Genomic DNA, 6,323 nt, shown 5'->3' with positions numbered 1-6,323 from the left:
CAAAAGAAGGATTAAATTAACGGGAATATTTCTTTCCAAAGATGTGAAAGCTTTAGAGAGGGTGCAGAAAAGATCCACAAGATTTTATGGATGAGGAATTTCAGTTTAGTGGATAGATTGGAAACGTTGGGCTAGTTTTATTTGGATAATGTTGACAGGGGATTTGATATGAGCATTCAAAATCCTGGGTAATGTCGATAGTGAGAAGCTGTTTCTCCTGGTGAAGGGTCAAGAACCAGAGATTTAAGATAATTAACAAATTAAGCAACTTTTACATGAGGAGAAACTTTGTCAAACAGCGAGTTGTTAGCATCTGGAATGCTCTACTTGAAAGTAGGGTGGAGGCAGGTTCAGTTGCAGTACTTGGGAAGGAAGTGAATCATTACCTTAAAAGGAAGAATGTGCAGGGCTATGGGAGAAGGGTGTGGGAATGGCACTGAATGCTTTGCTCATTTGTAGAGTCAGCTCAGACACAATGGACCAAATGGCCGCTTGCTGTAATCATTCTGTGTTTCTGTGATCAATTATTGTGTAAATCTGTTTTAATAATAACTGTATCGGAAATTATGTTTCTATTACTGTTTCCATTTGGGCAAACCATGTGATAAACGTCAAGAGTGTGGTGGTGCTGGAAAAGCACAGCAGGTCAAGCAGCATCCGAGGAGCAGGAAAATCGGCGTTTTGGGCAAAAGCGCTTCATCCGGAATGAGGCTGGGAGCCTCAGAACTGAGTGGAAGGTAGCTGAGAGTGCAATAGGTGGATGGAGATGGGGGTAAAGGTGATAGGTCGGAAGGAAGGGTGGAGTGGATAGGTAGGAAGGAAGATGGAGAGATGGGACAGGTCATGAAAACGGTGCTGGGCTGGAAGGTTGTAACTGGGATAAGATGGGGAGCGGGGAAATGAGGAAACTGGTGAGGTCCACATTGTTGCCATGGGGTTGGAGGGTCCCAAGGCAGAGATGAGGTGTTCTTCCTCCAGGCATCAGGTGGTTAGGGAGTGACAATGGAGGAGGTCCAGAACCTGCATGTCCTTGGCAGAGTGAGAGGGGGAGTTGAAGTGTTCGGCCACGGGGCAGTGGGGTTGATTGGTGCAGGTGTCCCGGAGATGTTCTCTGAAGTGCTGTGCGAGTAGGTGTCCTGTTCCCTACTGTAGAGGAGACCGCATCGGGAGCAACAAATACAGTAAATAACATGTGTGGAAGTGCAGGTGAAACCTTGATGGATCTGGAAAGCTCCTTTGAAGCCTTGGATGGAAGTGAGGGAGGAGGTGTGGGCGCAGGTTTTGTGGTGGCAGGGGAAGGTGCTGGGAAGGGAGGGTGGGTTGTTAGGTGGCATGGACGTGACGAGGTAGTCACAGAGGGAACGGTCTTTATGGAACAGGGATATCTCTGGTGGTGGGGTCTGTTTGTAGGTGTCTGAAATGGCAGAGGATGATGTGAGGTATATGGAGGTTGGTGGGGTGGAAGGTGAGGACCGAAGCATCTGTCCTTGTCGCGGTTGGAGGGGTGGGGTTCGAGGGCGTAGGTGTGGGAAGTGGATGAGATGCACTGGAGGACATCATCAACCACATGGGAGGAGAAATTGCAGTCTTTAAAGAAGGAGGCAATCTGGTGTGTTCTGTGGTGGAACTGGTCCTCCTGGGAACAGATGCGGTGGAGGCAGAGGAATTGGGAATATGGGATAGCAATTTTGCAGGAGGCATGGTGGGAGAAGGTATAATCCAGTTAGCTGTGGCGTCGGGTTTGTAGAAAATGTCCGTGTTGAGTTGGTCACCGTTGATGGAGATGGAGAGTTCCAGGACGGGAAAAGAGGTGTCAGAGATGGTCCAGGTGAAGGTACATACCTAATATCACATTTTTTGGGGGTTTTATGCTCTACACTTACTGACAAATAGACCAGTTTAATTATGGTTTCTTTTATTCCCTTTCAAAAGCTCCCTTATGATTTTGTGTACACCTTCTGATTTTCACTAGATTAGGTTGATTATACCGGAGTTGGATTTCATAATTAAAGCAACTATGCAGATGTACATTGGGTGTAAGTGGCCAAATGATGAGAACAACATGGAAACTCTGAGGAGAACTTTTGAACCTTGCAGGGTTCAGTTCAGGATGCTAACATAGAGGAGGAAATTTAAAGACAAGTAGACAAAAGCATGTTAGCTTTTAGTATTCTCTCATCAAGTTCACAAAGAAACCAAGATCAGGAAAAGTGGAGAAGAAAGTTTGAGGAATTAATGTGGAAGATAACAGAGATGGGGTTGGAGGATGGGAGAAGGAAAGAAAATTAGCAGACTATGAGATATACTCATTTTATAAAAAGATATGTGTCAATCACAGCCTGATATAAAAGGATTGATAACTGGGAAGGAAGTTTTCCTAAATGTGGGCAGCAGATGGAGCAATTGCAAAGACAGAACAGTGCCTTTTGAATCACAGTTAAAACACAACCATCAGCTGGTGTCGCTAAAGCTAAATGTTAACATTTGTCTCTCTCTAGTGCAGAGAGATGTGATGGTCCTTTGTAGACTGTGGATAATCACTTAGTTGTTTGAAAGATACATTGAGATGCATTTTCCCCTGCCTATTGTAACAGAGAAATAGAGATATTTGAGTAAGTCCCAGTAGCACATAGCTAAGTACTGTTGTAAAGGTCAGGAAATGGGTAAGGACATATGCCCCTTGAAAAATGTGTCATTGATTCAACCACCATGTGGCTTCCCAATTCCTAGGATCTTATACCTTCCAACAGCTGCAAGACATGGTAGCAAAATGTGGCAGAAAGGAGGATGTTACAAAACACTTCAATAATGCCATACAAGCATTGAGCTTCACAACCTGGATGCAGCAATGAACATAAGGCTGCTTACATGGATTTTAGAATTAACCATTGATAGCACCTGGATAAGTGACTTGAATGGGAATGAGGTTTATCATGACACAGATTAGATTAGATTACTTACATTAGATTACTTACGGTGTGGAAACAGGCCCTTCGGCCCAACAAGTCCACACCGCCCTGCCGAAGCGCAACTCACCCATACCCCTACATTTACCCCTTACCTAACACTACGGGCAATTTAGCATGGCCAATTCACCTGACCTGCACATCTTTGGACTGTGGGAGGAAACCGGAGCACCCGGAGGGAACCCACGCAGACACGGGGAGAACGTGCAAACTCCACACAGTCAGTCGCCTGAGTCGGGAATTGAACCCGGGTCTCTGGCGCTGTGAGGCAGCAGGTTCTGTAGGCCCACAGTTTAAATGGGTGAATTGAGCAATGAATGAGTGTAATGGACGAATGTGAAATCCGTTGTCTACTAACCTGGTGCAGTGGTACTATTGCATCTCTGACTCATGGCTAGTGAGGAATAACCAAACTGAGACCAACAATATACACCACACACTATTCAGTGGCTAAATTGCTAATAAGTAACTAACATCCGCATCTCCAAATAATCCAGGAACGTTTTGATTATGAGGGTGTGAATCACCAGAAGTAATCAGTTTTAAAGTATGTAATGACCAGACCCTAGCCAAGGTTCCCCAGGTTATTATGATTATATCTTAAATTAATTTACGTTTTAAAAGGAGTCAATTTAATGCATACTTGAACTAACAAAAGAGTGAGTTTATTAGTTACTAAATATGAGAAAGAAAACTAACACAACACATATGCACATAGATTAGAAATAAGGAGTGAGTCCAAAGTAAGACTAACATTAAAAGGCATATGGAGCAGTCTCTATGGGTCAGTTGTGAAGAATAGCTCATGGTATTTGTTAAAGTCCCTGTTGTGTGGGAGCGGGCCATTTGGCCCATCAAGTCATCACTGCCTCCTTAAAGAGCATTCTACTCAGACCCAGCCTGTTCCCTATCTCTGTAACCCTGCATTTCCCATGGCTAATCCACCAAGCTTGCACATCCTGGGACACTATGGGCAACTTAGCATGGCTACTTCACCCTAACCTACACATCCCTGAACACTATGGGCAATTTAGCATGGCCAATTCACTGCAACCTGCACATCTTCGGACTTTGGGAGGAATCCAGAGCACCTCAAGGAAACCCACGCAAAGAGAGGGAGAATGTACAAACTCCACACAGACAGTTGCCTGAGGCTGGGATTGAACCTGGTCCCTGGCACTGTGAGGCACTTTGTCATCCTAAATGCATGTTTTGGCAATTATATTGGGTATTGCAGTAATATTGGCATTGGCAGCTGAACAGTTAATTTTGAGATTCTTGGCTTTGGAGGTTGATTTAACTATCTTTTGACACTGGCTAACTGGCAACACTTAGAGTGGCAGAGTGTGTTTCCCTTTTCTTACCTGTGATGTAGGAATGTTTAAAGACTATTCTCAAAGTTGTGACTCTCACAATCATATTAGTCTTGCAGGATTGAGTGAAAATCCCCATTATCTAAAATACTGGACAAAATCCAGGCCTCAGTCTGCAAACATCTACAGAGCTGGAATGATTTCTGTCTGAAAGTATTGCTCAATTTGGAATTCCAATTTACACCTCCACTCTAAGAGAACAATCAACCAAACTGAACACTGAGACTGTAACTAACTTTTACACCCCAGGCTTTGCCAGCACAAGACAGTATGAGGCCTACAGAGATACTGAACATTCAACTTCAATCAAAATCCATTTAGACATACGCTTAACAATCTGGAAACCAATTGACTTCAAGAAGAAACACCAGGAAACACAATGGAAGGCACAGATTAGGTGCAAAGATAAGGGGCCCACAATTGGTTTAATCACAGGTCCCGACCTCACCTGAGGCAGCTATTTCTAAAGGAGGCGTTCCAAGCAGCTATCCCCAGGAGAGATTCCAAGAAGTGTTCCAAAGAACTATTTCCAGAAGAAAAATTCCAACAGCTAATTCCAGTGGCTATTCTAGAGCTACTGACACAGGCATGTTCTGAATCAGGGAACTAACGGTAACCAACCATGGCCATTACTCGTAAGAACTAACAAACCCTGAAAACCACTGACCCTCCCAATACCACCAGGCCTCAGACACATCCCAAGGCGAAAACAGGGCCTGCAAAACCATCAGAAAGTAAGGAAAACCAAGTACTAACCCAATAGATTCATTATGCATTGTACTGCATCCGCGGACTCAACCCAGACGAAAGGCCTATGCAGTCCGAAGTCTTCATCTAGGTACCAGGTACGGCAAGTGGATACAGCCAGTTGTACTTCAAAATTGCATTTTCCTCAATGGTGAGCTTAGACTTCCAAGAACTTAAAGCTTCTGGCCATGCTAGCAAGGAGGGGAAGGGAGGTGGTGGCAGTGTACAGGACCCCAAGTGTAGAAAGCCTGATTCAAGTGAGAAAATTCATAAATCTGAACTACAAAGGGATCTGGGAGTGCTAGTGCAGATTCTCTAAATGTTGACTTGCTGGTTGAGTCCATGGCTAAGAAAGCAAACGTAATGTTGTCATTTATCTCAAGAGGGTTGGAATGTAAAAGCAGTGATGTGCTGCTGAGAATTTATAATGCTCTGGTTAGGCCCCATTTAGAATACTGTGTCCAATTCTGGGCCTTACACCTCAGGAAGGGCATACTGGAACTGGAACATGTCCAGCGGAGATTCACACGAATGATCCCTAGAATGGTAGGCGTAACATACGATGGACGGCTGACGATCCTGGGATTGTATTCATTAGAGTTTAGAAAGTTGAGGGGAGATCTAATAGAAACTTACAAGATAATGCATGACTTAGAAAGGGTGGATGCTGGGAAGTTCTTTCCGTCAGGCAGGGGTACTAGGACCCATGGGCACAGCCTTAGAATTAGAGATGGTCAGTTTAGAACGGAAATGAGAAAACATTTCTTCAACCAGAGAGTGGTGGGCCTGTGGAATTTATTGCCACAGAGCGCAGTGGAGGCCGGGACATTAAATGTCTTCAAAGCAGAGATTGATCAATTCTTAGTCTTGCAAGGAATTAGGGGGTATATAGGGAGAGTGCAGATAAGTGGCGTTGAAATGCCCATCAGCCATGATTGAATGGCGGAGGGGACTCGATGGGCTGAATGGCCTTACTTCCACTCCTATGTCTTATGGTCTTATGGTCTTATGGTCTTAAGTTTCTGTGATTAAAACCCTTGTTTTAAGTTCTAATAATGTTCAATCTAGCAAATAAAATATTTAATAGTATTACTGTCCTCAGTATAATTAATTGTGCTAATTTCATTGTTTATTGCATCCGTCTTTATTTCTTGTATTATACTTACCTTTTGTATTATAAGTAAATGCAGAGGTTCTTTTGCCCTGAAACATCTGTTTACTGCCTTCTTCATTTCAC

The sequence above is a fragment of the Chiloscyllium plagiosum genome, chromosome 28 (assembly GCF_004010195.1).
Source record: "Chiloscyllium plagiosum isolate BGI_BamShark_2017 chromosome 28, ASM401019v2, whole genome shotgun sequence".
Classification (NCBI taxonomy): domain Eukaryota; kingdom Metazoa; phylum Chordata; class Chondrichthyes; order Orectolobiformes; family Hemiscylliidae; genus Chiloscyllium; species Chiloscyllium plagiosum.
This window is presented reverse-complemented; position numbering follows the sequence as displayed.